The 17,999-nt window shown below is 35.6% G+C and overlaps 1 long non-coding RNA gene across 4 annotated transcripts; it reads left to right on the plus strand.

The window, feature by feature from the left end:
* Window positions 1–1,754: 1,754 nt before the first annotated feature.
* On the plus strand, window positions 1,755–9,848 carry LOC110692150. 4 transcript variants are annotated; one of them, XR_002505403.1, is made up of 4 exons: window positions 1,755–2,326; window positions 2,481–2,559; window positions 2,655–2,822; window positions 8,572–9,848. It is a non-coding gene; the product is annotated as an uncharacterized LOC110692150 (long non-coding RNA). The 4 variants fall into 4 exon arrangements; XR_002505404.1 differs by having other exon boundaries at window positions 1,755–2,283; XR_002505401.1 differs by having other exon boundaries at window positions 1,777–2,326; window positions 2,481–2,556; window positions 8,572–9,847.
* Window positions 9,849–17,999: the final 8,151 nt, after the last annotated feature.

Genomic DNA, 17,999 nt, shown 5'->3' on the forward strand with positions numbered 1-17,999 from the left:
AGTGATTATACATATATTTCCTAAATGTATCATATTCAAACTTATTATTTGCATCAATCAAACCTTATCTAAACTTATTTATGTGAACTTATTTTTCCTAAAATAAGTTAAATAAAGGTGAATATATAAAGTCCGAGTTAAGATAACAAATAGGGTTCAAATAAGTCAAAACGTAATAAAAAAGACCCAAAGTCATCTAACGCGAAATAGACCTACTCAAACCTGGTTTGAACTTAATACTCTAATTTGAGCATAAAACAATACGAAGTTGATGACTTAATCAAAACTCGACTTGGACCTAATAGTTATTGTCTTGACTCAAAATTGATCTGACCCAAACCAAGGTGAGTCAAAAGGGTAACTTTAACCATTATTACAATTTATAATTTTATACAAATGTGAAAGTCAAATTATTTATTAGATTAAAAATAAAGATAGTGAGTTTTACCATTAATTTTTATACGAATGTGAAAGTCAAATCGATTTATTATGCTTATAAGTCTTATGCTTATATGTCATGATGCTTATAATATAATTACTAATCCATTGTTCTTTACGCATAAGTTAATCAAACTCGTGGCTTTCATGACTCAAACTCAACTCATCATCATCAATACCGATTTTCCCATTTACGAAAGAGTCAACTACTTATATTCACTTTTACTTTTTCAAATTAGATAAACCCATTTTCAAACTTACCGATTCAACCCAAATTGATTATGACTCAAAACGATTACAACCCGACCTGATTAGGACCTGACTGAAATAGTAATCGCAATAAAAAATAACTAAACCGAACTGAATCCGATAATTTTTAAAACCGACCTGCTAATCATTTCAACCCGTTATACACTGATCCATTAAACCCAAAACCGATAAACCCAACCCGAATCCAAACCGTTTACCCGAATTGACACCCCTAGACAACGTGTATCATGTATTTTTTTTTTTTTTTTAAGAAACATTATTATTAATGTCAAAAAAAATAAAATTATTGTTATACCATCACTAATGAGTAATGATTCGACCAATTAGTTATTGATACAGTGGTGATTGGGACTACACTTGGAAGGGAAGATCCGTGTTCAATTCCCCGCAACAATAATTGGAAGGAGAGTGGAAATTAACTACCCTGAACTAATCTCCGAATTCGGATTAACCCAAAGAGTGAACCGGGTGCTAACACCAAAGAGAAACTAATGAGTAATGATTCTCCAAACAAATCGCTGAAGACTGAAAAACTCCAACTAATTCGTTGAGTTCCCACAAAATCAAACCAACCTTTTGAAAAAGAAAAAAGTTCCTAAAAAAAAAATAATAATCAAAAGACTGCCATCTATTATTCCAAACTCGATCTCCTTCAGAATTTCGCTCATCAAATTCGAATTTGATTTCGATTTTTTGATATCAATTTCTATTTTGTTAGTGTAGATTGAAGATAGTGAAGAATTAATAATAGATTGTTTGGTATCATCTTCTAATTATATCTTAATGTAACAAGAAGATAGCAAAGGGTAGGTCGAGGATGAAACAAAGATAAGTCCGAAAAATCTACTCAACTAGCTAATTGTTGTTCGTTAATCTGATATTCTTCATCCAATTTTTAGTACTTGGTTTTATTAAACTTTCTAATTTCATCAAATATTAATGTTATATCAGATTTCTTATCCTTTATACATGGTATTACAATAATATTAGTAAAAAAAATATATAGGTAATTCTGGAAATTTGATAGTATTCGAGCACCTCGTATAGTTTTTAACTGGATTCTGAAAATTTGGTACTGTATTATTCTTCATAATAATGTTAATTTATAACTTTGCAACTAGAAGTGGAAATTTAGTTTGGTAAAAAGAATTATTGGGTTTTTGCAGATTTTATATATCAATCATATAGCAGCATATGCAATTGTTGGCTTTTGAAACTAATTCAATATGAGTTAGAATTGAGAATTGTGTTCTTGTGATAATACATGCAGATTTCTTGTCTTTATAAAGAATTAGATTATAAAATTTCCTAATTTCAAAATTGCTATTATGTCAGGCTAAGTCTTATTGGGGTACAAATATATATATATTGGGGTCGGGATCCGGTGAGAACCACTTCCTATGTGAGAACTCATCCCATATATGAGAACAAATCTCATCCATTAGATTGTATTAATCCAACAACTGAGATTGTTCCACTAATAATGACAATAATGTAATTCTCAAAATAAACAAATCAGCCCCCAAAACCCGTACAATTTTGTATACTCCTCTTCTCTCTCTTCAAAGCTTGAAGGTGGGATTTCTCTCTCCTCTTCTTCACTGCTGCATAATTTCAAGTAGTAATTGTTTTCTCTTATTCGAATTTCTCTTAATTTGATTTTAATTTTGATAATTTCAATTGAATTCCCAAATTTCTTGTTCTGATTTTTGTAATTTTGATAATTTCAAATCATCTTCTTCCAATTTTGATAAGTTCAAAACAACTTGAAGGTGGCATTACGATGGAGATTAAAAATTGAAGATCGACGATTTCTCTCTCCTCTTCTTCACTGCTGCATAGTTTCAAGTAGTAATTTTCAAATTCCTCTTAATCTGATTTTAATTTTCATAATTTCGATTTTACTGCTCTGAAAATTAATTTATGAATTGCTTGATTTGTTGCAGTATTCGAGCTCATTGACGATTGGAGAGATTTTCTGCACTGTTTTACTACCGTTTATTACAATCATTTATAAGCTTAGTAACGCTATTTCTCATTGCTTCGAATTGGATCCTCCAAGTAATCATAAGCAAGTTCACACGACCTTACTTGCCTTGCTCGTGAATCTCAATGTAAGTTTCTGGAATTTGATGAATTTTCATTTAATTTTAATTTTTTGTGGATCTAGTTTTTGAATTTGATTTTGAGCTTACGGTGAATGAAATTGAAGCATTATTTGAGTTATTCAAAGAATTGGGTTGTACAATCATTGACAATGGCTTAATTTTTATTTCGAATTAAATTCAGTACTATATTTATGGTCAGCATATTCATTACAATGTTCTTATTATGTTCTTATTTACGAATGATGTTATTATGCTCCTATGTTATTAAGTTCTTATTTGCAATCAAATTTAAAATGAGCAAATAAATTGAAAATGAGCAAACCTAAATATGTGTAATAATATAGAAAAAATATAATGAGCATGGCTTCTATAAACTTACAAGTTATCAGCCACTTGAAATTCTCATAATAAACCAATTAGAGAGTACTGTAATAAATATTTCTTAGAACATTGTTTAATTTCTTTTTTTTTTTTTTTGTGATATTAGGACAATTGTTGTACTGCTTTTATTCCTCAGAATGTCGATTTATGTGATTTAGAGACTTGTGTAAGAGTGTCATTGTGTTTGTGATTTTGATGGTACATCCTTTTTCTAGATTCATTATGTAAACAGCGTGATATATGGATTCATCAAAGGAACAACTAGCACTACTATGTTTGGTGCTTTATTATAGATATACTACTGTCGGTTTCTATTGCTATGATTTCATATGGATACATTGCAAATACCTATAATCTTTGTTTTTCGCATTCATGTTTAATAGTAGTGATGAAAATTTGTAGTTGATGGAGGTGGTATAGGCACCCTTTGCCTAGCTTGCAAAGTTGCAATGATATTTGATATAGTGATATCATTGTTGCATCTTGTTGTTGTTGCTAGGATAGTTTGTTTTGTTGGGGTTGTGCTTCCGAAATACTTATTTGCTCATTTCACAAATGAGCACTGAGTTATTTGCTCATTTGATAAATGAGCATTCAATTATTTGTTTATTTCCTAAATATGTGAAATAATATAGAAAAAAATATAATGAACAAACATAATTAAAATGAGCAAATACAAAAAAAAAAAAAAAAAAAGAGCAAATACAAAAAAAAAATGAGCAAATATAAAAATGAGCAAATGAGGAAAATAAGCTAGTGATGGTAGGGTGCAGGGAACAGTGGCGGTGGCAGGGAACAGTGGCGGTGGCAGGGGAGTGAGTGACACAGGTTGTGGTGATGCTGCTGGTGGTGGTAGGGTGCAGAGGCAGAAAAAGGAGACAGAGTTTGGTGGTGGTGGTGATGGTATGGTGTAAAGAAGATGGTGAGAAATGACAAAAATCAAATATGACTGAGACATAGTTGCTTGATAATCCTGATACTCAGTTTGAAATGTATTACTTTCTTTCCACATGTTAAATTGGTTCCATATTATCTAGCTGAGTTCAGAGTATGTGTTTTGGAACGTGGTTTCTGTTGCTGTACACGCGGTAAATTACAGGAAATCCATATGGCTTTGCTTTCCTATATAGCAGTTAACATAGTACGACTATACGAGCAATCACTTTTGTTTAAGCTAAAACCCTGAGATTTCCTATTTGCAGTGTAGTTGGATTTTAAATTTGCAACATGTCATATGTGAACCTATTAGCTCAATTGGTATAGCACTATGCAAATGCATAGAGGATGTAGGTTCAATTCCTACATAGGTTATCTCTATAAACAAAATTAATTAAAAAAAAAATCAAATTCGTACTAAATTATATGAGCAAAAAAATGGTTTGAAATGACTTATAACTATAAACTTTGTTACAATTAAACTCTCATACAAACATGTGTCTCCACATTACATAAATGAGCCTACGTGGGATTCGAACCCACATCTTTTGTGCATTTGCACAATGCTCTACCCTTGAGCTAGTAGGCTAACGTATTTAAAACATTCAAACACACTCAAAATGAGCACTAATTTGACAAAATGAACAAGAATAATTTGCTCATTTGAAAAATGAGCATTAAATAGTTTGCTCATTTGAATTTTTTTGCTCATTTAACAAATGAGCAAAAAATAGTTTCTCATTTGACAAATGAAAAAAAAAATTAATTGCTCATTTGACAAATGAGTAAAAAGTTAGTTGCTCATTTGACTAATGAGCAAATAATTAGTTGCTCATTTGTCAAATGAGCAAATAATTAGTTGCTCATTTGTCAAATGAACAAATACTTAGTTGCTAATTTAAAAAATGAGCAAAAACTTAGTTTCTCATTTGTCAAATGAGCAAACTATTTAAAAGGCATGACTTAGCGCACTTTGTCATGATCTGTGCTTCTTGCAAAGAGAAAGGAACAAATCAAAGTCTATAAGGGGCTCATACTTTCACCTGCTTGTATAATCCAGCTAGGATTCTAAAATTTCTGATAATAGAAAAGGCAACCTAGATTAGTTTTCCGGTTAACGTATCACAAAGAGCGCTAAGAAAACTGATGTTTAAACAATAAGCAACCAGGGGCAAGCCAAAAACAAAACGTACCATTTTCTAGACAAAATTTACTAGTATCATGTTTGATTATGTATTGCAGGAGAAATTTTACCTATCATTAATAGCACCAGTTAAAGCACCTGAAATTTTTTATAAAGACTGATATAAAACCCATAACAATACATGCCAATGATAGCTTTTAATATACCAATTTCAAATCATGCTCATGCAAGAAGAATTCTAACTGTTATTACAAAAGGCCAAGGCAACCACCAAAATGTCTGAAATAAAATCAGACTATCTTTAGTTGCATCTGTACAGATATTACACCTCAAATTCTCTTAAAGTTTCATAAGTTTACAGAATATCATATAGATGTTCCTCCGAATACTACAACTCACAAGAAAAGGAAATTTATAACTGATATCATAATGCAGTAATAAAGGACATGTTAAATGTTATGCTTGAATTTAATGGAAAAATTTGCAAGTCTTATTCCTATAAGCAAGTTTGCCCCTGTCGTAATTTTCTTCCATTAAGAATCATACAAAATTAGAATGTTATGTTTAGGCATTTAACTAGACAATGTCGAACAGCGAAAAACAGAAAGAAATTTGGGGTGTGACTGTTCAACATTACAGATTTAGATTCACAAATAACAAAACTAAAAGGGGTACCTTTTCCTGACGATGTTAAATTAACTATTGCCTTCGGAAAAATATGATCTCTGAAAAAGGGAAGCTCTGCCTGATCAGCATTCTCTAATTGGAACTCTGCCAAATCACCGATAAGAAAGACACATTTTCAGAACAAGGGTACTTGCCGCTGTTATCCATGAATGAATTTGATACTCTGAATCTCACTTCTTGATCACTATTTTTTGAGTTATTTCTCTCTTTTACTTCATTCATCTTTCCTTTTAAATTGGGTTGGTAAGGCTGAACATCTTAATATAATCTTTTATCAATCATCAATGCAATGAAACCATGCAAAACATAAAGCAAATTAATCTCAGCGTTGGTAAGGCTGAACATCTTAATTCTACATTAAAACGGATATTATATATAGGACATATAAATGAAACTACCACTAATCCATAATTCCTTACAACTTCTAATATTAAAAACACAGTAAGACTAGTAGTAAACTGGTAATACTCCATTTGAAACTCCAAAAACTGAGTAAATACTACCATTAGAGCAACTCATCGGTACACCTAGCCGTAAAATGTTGCCTGAACCAACTACGATTATTTCCGAGCAAGAGTACACACAAAAGAATAGACTCGTCTAGTCATACTTATTCAAGAACAGTTGAAATCAAACTCATCTTGCAATCCCAATCTCTAACAGCATGACCATCAAAACGAGTACCTCCTTGATATTGTCTATTAAAACCTTTACTCGGATCAAGTAATGCAAGCAGTTTACCATTTAATACCAACCATTTACCAGTCTCAGAAATACACAATAAACACATATCATTGCAATTGAGATCATACATATTCGTCCAAGTCAAGTCATCTTTGTTCAAACTCCAAACTTTACGATGACAAAATGTATACTGTAAACCATTGGTAAACACTTTCCGACCATAATTACCAGTCAAAACATACTTTAGACAATTTTATCTTCAATAATTCCGAAACCATAGATTTCACTATCAAAATTGTTACTAAACTAAAATCGGCACGCTCATTAAATCGATTACAAGGATCAATTTACATTCAAACTAATTGAACGAGTATAAAACATTAAGAAACCAGAAAATGAACAAAATTAAATCAGAATCTCATAAAATTTCTTCGTACTATCATCACATGATACAAACTACTAAAAATCACATAAAAACAAAGTAAAATGCCCAAAATCAATAAATTGATACTTACATCATTCGTTCATATGTAACAATAGATTCGGTTGAATCCATTTAATGAAGAATTCGCGATTTCTAGGGTTTCAACAAAATCACAAAAACCTTATTCAATACCAAAATTTGAACAATTGATGCCAAATATCAAAGGAAGCTTTATACTGGCTTTAACAGTACTCACAACCAAACCAAAACCGCAACATTATCGCAACAAAATCGAGCAAAAATCGCAACAAAACCACAATATAATTTCGCAAATACACAACCAAAACAAGAATACATGTTAAAACCTAAATTCAGGCAAAATAAAACTAAAATCAACTTGATAATTACTCAAAAAAATGAAAATAAAACTAAAATCAACAAAAAAAAAACAAACTAAAACATAATCGACACAAAGTAACCTAAAATTAGTGAGATGAAATCAGCACATATAAAACGAAAATCAAAACGAAGATAAACAATGAATGTAACCTAAAATTAATTGAAAAACAGCAAAAAAATAAACAATAAACTTACATTGACGAACAATTGATGAAGATTGGAAGTTGTGATGAAAATTCAGTGAGAAAGAGAGTAGAAAACCAGATGAAATTGAACGAGGAGAGAGAAATTGCACGTGAAAGAGGAAGGAGGAGAGAGAAAAAACGCAGAAATTGTTTTGAAATAAAATGGTTTTGTTTAAACCGGGATTGTATTGTGACCGTTGGATGTAATTGATCCAATGGTTATAATGAGTCCTCACATATAATAGTGTTCTCACATAAGGGGTGTGGTCTCATATGATCCTATTCCTATATATATATATATATATATATATATATATATATATATATATATATATATATATATATATATATATATGTGTGTGTGTGTGTGTGTGTGTGTGTAGTTTGATCAATGGAGTAATTGAATTGTGATTATGGAAATTTGAGTTTTTTATTTATTTTTGTCATATTAGATGATTATGAGTATGTTGTAATTGGTTTGATGATCTATATTCTTGTTAACAATACGTGGAATCATATTTTAGATAGACTAGCTTTAGTATAATTACTATTTTAATAAGTAGAATATCATACTTCATTTGCATACTATTTTATGTCTTATGATGTCTGGATGATGATATTCGTCTTCCGTCATGAGTTGCATGTTGTTATAAATATTACACTGTGTGTGTGTGTGTGTGTTTTTTTTTCTTCTCAGTTTACCCTCTTGACTAGACATAATTTACGTAAAGTCTAGGCTTTCATTTATGTCAGCTTCATGTTTAATTGGTGGGGAGTATATGACTAGACATATTTTTAGTTTACCCTTCAAGGAATGGCCATATATCCAAGGATTTATGTCATTAGTTGTCTCTTATTAGTTTATTATCTTAGCTATTCACCCTCCTTATAGCTTCTTATGTTATTAAATATTAGGTTATGGCAAATATCAACAAATATTAGATTGATGAACCTCAAACTCTCAAAGTGCCGAAGAATATATCAAAGGAGTTGAAAATTTTCTTGATTTTGCGTTTCAACATTCAACCATGGATGCTGAGGAAGATGATGAACCAGAAATTAGTTAAGTGCCCAAATCAAATAAATATGAAGTTCAGTGGGTCATATCTCATCTTGGCCTAGGTTGCTTGGCTCAAAGCTTCTTGAAGCAATTCATCCAAGTGTGGTTGTACTTTATTTGCTTTTGTAACTTTTTTTCGTGTTTTAATTTAATCTATTTGTGAGTTCTTCTACCTTCAAAGCATTCTCTTACTGGACATATCATATTCTACCTTTTCTTGCATTCTTGACTGACATGTACTTTATATTTCCCCCCTTTTATGGTTCACAGGCTTGCAATCGTTATAGGGTTTCAGAAACTGTTTTTGGTGCTGGTATAACCTCTTGAACTAGCTTCTGACCTTTGCTTGTAGTTATATTAGATCAGGTTACGAATGTTGGAGAAGATGTTAAGAGTTTTCCTACAGCTATCCACCCACAACAGCAGGCAGCCGCCAGCAGCAGGTAGCAGGTAGCAGCCAACTGCCAGTAGCAGCAGGGAGCAACCAGCAATAAGCAGGCAGCAGGCATCCATATGCCACAGGCAACAGCAGGCAGCCACAAGCCACAGGCAACCGCAGGCAGCAGCTTGTAGATATTGGTGTATTATCATATCTTGCTTAGATTAGGTAAAAATGTGCTGAATTTACGTCATGCTTAGTCAAGCATTCTAGCTTTAGCAGTTTTGGTTTGGTTTGATTGCAAAAGTAATGGTTAATTTGTACTTTAGAATAGGAATTTTTTTGAGAAATTTTTTATTTTGGGCGAAATCATGTTGGTAACTAAAATTAGATATGTATGTATTAGAAATTCTCACAAATATATGGTATATATCCCAATTAGACACAAATATTATAAGGTCGTGGGATTTTGTGAGTTGATTGATATCTTTACTGCTGCCATGTCAGATTTAGGAATTATAACTTTTAAGAATTAGATTTTGGGTTGAAACAATGATGTATTTATTTTTTTGTATAAAATTTGTTATATAAACTTGATTTTTGTAAGAAGCATTTCCATGTTCTTTATCAAAGTGAATTGTAAGTGTCAAGTTCCAATTTTCATACTAAAGATTCAACCTGTGTATTTGAGATTTTGAGGTATAATAAAGAATATAACATATGCTCTCTTGTTTGGGCCCTAGTATGTCATGTTTTCAAATTTTTTGGTTTATGTTGCTGTAGCTATTTGGATAACTCAAACAAACAACAAGTACTTTATATATTCGAGGACTACCAGATTGCAAAACAAATTAATATGTAAGGAAAGGATATTTGATTGTCGTGAATAAATGGGGTACAAGACCAGATAAGAACTAGCAAACAACAATGTTGTATGAGCAAGATATTAGACTGAAGATTCAGTCTTCATTAGGCACCCATTTTTTATGCTGCTGCAAAGAAGCTCAGATAGATAGTTCAGGGATGACCACCTATCCATTGAATCTACCTAGCATCCTCTGCTTTCTGTCAGTTCAGTACATAAATAATCAACTTTTGTAATGGTTTGTTTATGATCATATTATGCTGAAGCCTCAGGAGAAGGCTATGCCTCTGCTATAGAGAATATTTTTCTTTTCGTATAACTTGTTCATTGTGCACAAAATTGATTTATGAATTATGTTTTATATTCCGTTAAAAAAAATTATGCTTTTATATTTTCTGGATGCCTTGATCTTAATCTCACACTACACATTGTACAAATCAGCAGAAGAGGTGCTGATATGGGGGTGGCCACTGCAGATCGAGTGATGGGCTTGTAACAACCGAGTTTTCGACCCAATCATTCAAGATTTTGTCTGGCAAAATTTTAGAGTTGATTAAGGTTAAATTAGTGTGTAGATTTATATGGCTGCATTACCTATTTCTATAAACAATCAATTGAGCTAAGGCAGTAATATTTAAATAAGTATTGGTCATTGTACAAAGTAAATTCTATATTACACCTGTAAACTTGTAAAGAGTTGATTTCAATGAATTCAATCAATTTTATAATGTAACAATTGTACCTTTGGTTGAGATTATTCAACTTTTTCATGAGAAACATTGCCTATAATAGATAAAGCTAAGAATCAAAACTGAAATCTCTTTTTGCTATTGTGCTTCTAAGATTGCCGTTGTTTTCTAAAATATATTATGTTTATTAATCAGTGGCCTAAAGGCAAGATCATTTATACTGTTCGGGAGGCGAACACAACATGGGGCTGCTGTTTCTGTCACTTCTGTTGCTTGCTTTAAAATACAAAGGGACGGAGCACCTAAACAAATTCCTTGTGGTTATTGCGGATGTTGCCAACCTCATCTCTTAACAAGAAAGTTGTATGGTCAAGCACATTGGTAGGGAAGCAAACAAGGTAGCCCATGGCTTGGTCAAGATTGGAGTGCTCATGGAAGAGCTGATCTCAAATTTCATGCCCTCATCCCCGCAGATATTGAGGCGGATGTCAACAAAGACATGAAAGATGCTGCTATTGCTATCCCTTAATCCTAATTACAATGTCATGCCTTTTCTTTTTATGTATGAACTTTTTATTTCCCTAACTTAAAGCCCACCAACAAGCTAAGTACTAGTGGCTGGCAGTTTTTTTTTTTTTTTTTTTATTTTTTTTTTTATATATGATATAAGACCTTTTAATTAATTAATTAATTAATTAATTGTATGTCCTATTTTTTTTTATAAATAAAATGTTAATCCATACATTCATTTTAAGTACTCTTTTTGGGTGTATAGGTGCACCTTATACTTGAGTGTATATAAAAAAATTTAGTATTCTAGATAGCAACAATGTCCCAATTTGTTGGGCGATCTGACCCTAAAACCTTTTTTTTATCAGACCATAATCAATCTTTGCTCGAAAAAAGTCCTACAAGCCTGACATTATCTTGTGGGTTATGGCACAAGATTTAATACTGAGCACGGCATAACCTAATATTTAATCACCTTTGTTGTATTTATTCTACCATTTTTGGATCAAAATGATATATGGTGCTATCTACTTATATCTATTATGTAAGTGAAACTAGAATTTAAATTTTTCTTCATTTTCCTTCAAAATTACCTAAACAATTATTAAAAGAAGATACATAAGAAAAATATTGGAGTAACTCCTTTCCTATAAAACATTTAATCAGACAAAACATCATATAGTTGACAACACATCAATTGGTATTGTGTATTCAATGAAATGATGTCATAAATTGTTAGGCTACAACTGTATTGTAATTATCTTATCCAGCAACATTTCCTAAATATGTTTCCTTAGGAAAGAGAAAAGCAACACTATAGGTGATTTTTGCCTTAAATGGTCTATAGCAACACATTTTTAATTGTTGCACAAGGGTCTAGTATTATTATTTTGGTTCATAGTAACATTTTAAAAATCGTTGCCTTAGGTTATCAAGGGTAATAGTTTATTTAGTGTTGTAATTTTAGGTGTTGCCTATTGTCATTATTTTTGTAGTCTTGATTTAGCCTCTCGATATGCAAATTTAACAGTTAATGAAGATGAAGGACCTGTGGTTGATTTAGGCGCTGTGAATTCGTCGGTGGAGACTGAAAAATTCCTCTTTCCTTATTGGGAGAATTGTAACTGACCGCCCGAACAACGTGGAGGCTTTCAAGAGCACAATGACAAAGGTAAGGGCGCTATCTAATAAGGTTTTAATTAGGGTTCTTAGTCCTCATCTCTTTGCTTTTCAATTCTTTCATTGGAGAGACAAAGAGAAAGTGTTGAATGGAAGACCGTGGTGTTTCGATAATATGCTATTGGTGCTTAAGGAGATTGAGGGCGACGAATAACATGAACAAGTTTCGCTTGTGTACTCGCCCTTCTGGGTTCGAATTAAGAATTTGCCTTTTAATTTTCGTATTGATGAGGATGTGAAGGAGATTATTTCGAATATAGGTGACATTGTCGAACTGGAGGAAGATCTTCTGGGTCTTGACCGTTTTCGAAGGATTAAATTGATGCTCAATGTACTTAAACTGCTGCGTAGGTATTAGAAAATTCGTGACAAAGGGGGAAAGAGGTGACTATTGAATTCGCCTATAAGAGACTTCCTTTTTTCTGTTATGCTTGCGGGGTGATTTGGCATTCAGAGAAGGATTGTGTCCAAGTTTCTAAGGACAATAAGAAGAAGAAATTGGGGTGGGGGAGGTGGCTGAAGGCGTCACCAAGAAGAGGGAGATTGAAGGAGGTGGAAGAACTTGATGCGATCTTGGTGGCTCGAAAGAAACTATTCTTTACGATGGAGGAGGAGCGAGGGGATCAAGTTAAGATTGGGGGGTGAGGGAGATGGGGAGCTGGTTATTGAGAAGGAAGGGACTTTGTTGATTGATGTTGGAGATGGTGTGTAGCGTGATATAGTTGCTAATCGATGTTTTGTGCTGAGAGGTCAAGAATTTGGTAGCTGTGATGAAATGAGATCTTTAGTTGGGAAGGATATGTCAGCGGGGAGGGAGAAGGAAAGTGAGGGGAAGCGGCCTGATGAAGGTTTGGAGCATAAAGAACATGTGACTTTAACTGAAAGTGGAGGGATGACTGAGATGAGTGACTTTGGGGGGAAAGACCTGATTTTCATAATAGGGGAAGGGACTAATAATGTGAAGGCTTCAGGGAGGAAGTGGGGTCAGCTGGGGAAAGAAAAGGGGGGCTATGGGGGGAAGTTTAATGGAAATAGATGGGGATAATTTGCTAGGGAAGAAAGGGAGAAATAATATGGATGATGCAGTGGCTTTAGAGCATGGAAGCAAGAAGATGATGCATGCCGATGATATGAATGGATTGCGGTTGGCGGAGTCTGTCGATGAGCAACTCCCCCGAACACAATGAGTATCTTAAATCTTAACTGTAGGGGGTTGGGCAATCCCTCTGCAGTTAATTACCTCCGGAATTTAATTCGGAGGGAAGCCCCGTCTTTGATATTTTTATTAGAGACAAAATTGAGTGGTATTGAATTTCGTAGAGTTAGAGATAGAATTGGTGATTTTGAAGGTGTTGAGGTTGATTCTATGGGTCGGTCTGGCGGCCTTGCTTTGTTATGGAGAAAGGGATTGGATGTAGTGCTGCAATCTATGTCAGTTCATCATATAGATGTGGAGGTTCGTTGTGGATTTGGTGATGTGGTGTGGAGAATGTCGGGATTTTATGGATGGTCGGAGGTTCAAAATCGTAATTTATCTTAGAGTTTGTTTCGTGAGCTTGCTAGTCACTCTAACCTCCCGTGGATGTGTATTGGGGATTTTAATGAAATCCTTTATGATTCGGAAAAATGTGGGAGTAATGAGAGAGCGGAATGGCAAATGTCCAATTTTCGAGATGCTATTAATTTTTGTGGATTTTCATGTATTCCTTTTTCGGGATATGAATTCACTTATGACAAAGGTAGGGAGGAGGGGGAAAATTATCAAAGCAGACTTGATAGGGTTCTTGCTACAATCGATTGGAATGATATTTTTCCTAGTGCTCATGTTGTTCATCTTGATAAGGAGTGGTCGGACCACTCCTCGATTAAGCTCCTTTTGCATAATCGTGATTATAGCTGACTTGGGGATAAGCTGTTTCGTTTTGAGCAGTTTTGGCAGTCTGTGGAAGGGTGTGAGAATGTGGTCGAGGCTGCTTGGGGTTGTGGGGTGGATTTGGAGGCTAAGTTGACTAATTGTGCGAGTGAACTAAAGCAATGGAGTACCTCTAATTTTGGAGCTGTCTTTAGAGAGCTGAGAAAGAAGCGAAAAAAGCTAAAAAAAATTAAATAGAGGGGGGCTTTCGGCTACGCAACTCAATCAGCGTCGTAGTCTCTTGCGGGATATTGCGGGTCTTATAGCTCATGAGGAGATTTATTGGAAGCAAAAGTCCCGCGATTTGTGGCACTCGGAAGGTGACAAAAATACCAAGTTTTTTCATTAAAGGGCGTCGAGCAGGAAGAGAAGGAATTCGATCAAAAAGCTGAAGCTTGATGATGATAGCTTTGTGACGGGTGATGAGCGTATATGGGAGGCGGCAGTGGCTTACTTTCGTGAGCTATTTACTTCCTCCAACCCCTCTATGATTGATCAAGCTCTACATGGTTTCCAGATTAGAGCGACGGATGATATGAATAGTATCTTGAGAGTAAATTATACGGGTGAGGAGGTGAAACAAGCTCTCAGTCAGATGCATCCTATCAAAGCCCTAGGGCCGGATGGTATGTGTCCTTTGTTTTTTTAGTCGTATTGGCATATTGTGCGTCCGTCAGTTACTAGTCTTGTGCTTAATATTTTGCGTGGAGCTCCGATCCCACCCTACTTGAATAGAACATACATTGCCCTTATCCCGAAGAATAATAATGTCAATCATATGGTGGATTTTAGACCTATTTCTCTCTGTAATATGGTCTACAAATTGGTGTCAAAAGTTCTTGCAAACAGGTTATGTAACACCCCAATAATTCTCTCTTTAAAAACCTGTAAATACCTTTAACAATTTGCAAGAGAATTACTGACGTGCTACCGCCACGTGTTCAAACGTTAAGGCTAGTTCAGAATTTAGCAGCGGAAAAACTAACTCAGTTATCAATAAGTTTCAAAACCAAAAATCAAAACCAAATTTAGTCTTACAAGTTGGAACCATTAAGGCCCTTATTCAAAACCCAATAAAAGTAGTAAATAAATCAAACCAAAGTTTAATTAAATCCAAACTTATGAAATGTAATAAACTGTGAGATTAACCAACACTCCACTCAAAATCCCATCACCTTGATGCAAGTTCTGATTAGGTATGACCTGTGATTAATCTGCTCCCCAATATTACAAGTGTAAAAATTGGATCATTACAGGGTCATTGATAGGCGAAGGCCATGACCAAGAAAAGACACACAAAAGCACGCAATTAGCAATGCTGAGTACATACAAGCTACGAAATATAGCAAAGAGCCCTAGCATGTTACTAAAAATCAATCAGCACACACACAATAATCATTGACTCGAACACATGACTCAATTGTTAACATTACTAAGACTTCACTAATTAATAATAAATAATTCATTTCATTTATTGATTGGATTAAGCAATAGACCAGGTTGTCCCCCTATGCTCCATTTCGGAACATTAATAAAAGAAAACCCTATGCATCCTTTCGGAAACATTAATAAACATCCAATGGTAGACGGGTGTGACTCTGTGGCCATAGCTAGTGATTAGGGGGTTTTGCTCCCACCAATCGGAATGCGCCACGTGGACCAATCAGGTCCTGCCAAGTGTCCCCTAGTTGGAACTGTCAGGGCTTGCCACGTGGCACGCGCTTATTCGTCCACCTTGGACCTGTTATGTCACGACATGTGGCATACTCCATGCCTAATGGAGAAACCGGCCACCCAGGCCCAACTTCCGAGGGAAGCCCAATCGGCCCTAGGTTAACCTAAACCTAGGATGGGCACGTTTTCCAAGGTTATAAATACCTCCCTTAATCCTCATTAAGGAAAAACACAGAAACATTACGGGAAAAACACATTAATTACACACAGTAATAACCGGCTGATCTCGCTAACAAAGCAGATTTCCTACGTTAATCACTCTCACCTAGAGAGACCTAATCACTTTAGTTTCCGCATTAATTACTCCTTAATCAGATACTAACTTGACCGTTGGAGGCGGAGCTCACAGGAGTCTCCGTTATTTTGCAGGTACAGGCGTCCGGTTCCAGTCTCGGAATTGTAACTCTCCCGCAGGACATCAGAAAACCCCAAAACATTTGGCGCCGTCTGTGGGGAGAGTACTTCTGAGATGGCATCCAAGTCTGTACCGACTCCTGAAGAGAGGCGTCCCCTAGACGACCCTCAAGTTCAGTCGGACCATGATACCGAAAGTGAATTTGAAGTTGAAGCTCATACAGCTTCAGACGGGACCCTAAGGGCCCGACGTACCCGTCATACCGAAAGGAGGGAACGGGAGCATCTTCAAACAGGAAGCGAGCCAGCAGGCGCACCGCCTGTTCGGCAACAGCCGACTGATGGGTCTGCTCCCATCACAAGGAACGAACTCATGACCTTCATGAGGAACTTCAAGGGAGATATCCAAGAGTTGATCAACAAGAAGCCGCCTGCTTCAGTCAAGGAGCAGTCGGCCAAGAAACCCTCCACTTCACTGAAGAGGAAGCCAGTTCAAGGGCGAGAGGCGACTCCTCATCCTAAATCTAGGAAGCGGGAGCCACCTGCCCTTGATTTCACAAAATTCCGTTATCCTACAGGAAATAGGAAACCTGTTCGTCATATTCAGGCGGACGGGTCGAAGCAAACATTCACAGATGCTCGGCTACTGCTAGAGCAGAAGAAGAGTGACCGATTGTCAGAGTCGGCCTCTACTTCAAACTTTCAAGACAGTTTGCGAAATGCCTCGATGAGGCATACTCAGTCGTATCATGAGAGTCAGTCAGGCGGCACCTCCCGTCAGTCCGGCTTTCATAGCGACCAGGCGGTACCAAACTTACCATTCGTGTCGCAACAACAGTATTTTTTGTAGCCACCTCCGTTTGGTGGACCTGCAGCAAAAAACGTCCAACCTATGGACTGGCAGCTAGGGTTGCTTAGACTTGGTGAACAACCGTCGGCCTTCTCCAAGGAAATTACTGAAGCCGCTCAGCCGGCCAAAGTGAAAAATGTACTAGTAGGCGCCTATGACGGCACTACTAACCCAGAAGACCATCTGATGGCATTCACCAACCTGATGTACCTTCAAGGGTTGGATCATCCCACTTGGTGCAAGTGTTTCCCAGCGACTCTATAAGGAATCGCACAACAATGGTTCGGCAACCTGCCGACTGGTTGTGTAAATAGCTTCAGGACGCTTGCTTACTTATTTGCCTCCAATTTCGCCATGAACATCCCTGCGAAGAAAACGACCCTTGATTTGGGAACAATTCAGCATGGCGAGAAGGAGGGGCTTCGTTCTTACATCAGGCGGTTTAACCTGATGAGAATACAGATTCAAGGGTTACCGGATGAGGTAGCTTATACTGACTTTTTCAGAGGTCTTAAAGACGGGTCTACCTTCAAATTTGATTTGGTTCGAAAAAGGGTGGCGACTCTTCAAGAGGCCTTGATTGAAGCAGAAGCCTATATACAGGCGACTGATCTTTGTACGATAAAACAGCCGGCCCAGAAAAAGAAAAAAGAATTCAAACCATACTCCCTAAAGTATGCGTTTAACAAGGATAACCAGTTTATCCTAAAAGAAATCAAGGGACGGATCTCAATTGAGAAGCCGGTCCCCATGAAGGGTTCTGCAAACAACCGGAACCAAGATAAATTATGTGCTTATCATGATGATGTTG

The sequence above is a fragment of the Chenopodium quinoa genome, unplaced genomic scaffold (assembly GCF_001683475.1).
Source record: "Chenopodium quinoa cultivar QQ74 unplaced genomic scaffold, ASM168347v1, whole genome shotgun sequence".
NCBI lineage: Eukaryota > Viridiplantae > Streptophyta > Magnoliopsida > Caryophyllales > Amaranthaceae > Chenopodium > Chenopodium quinoa.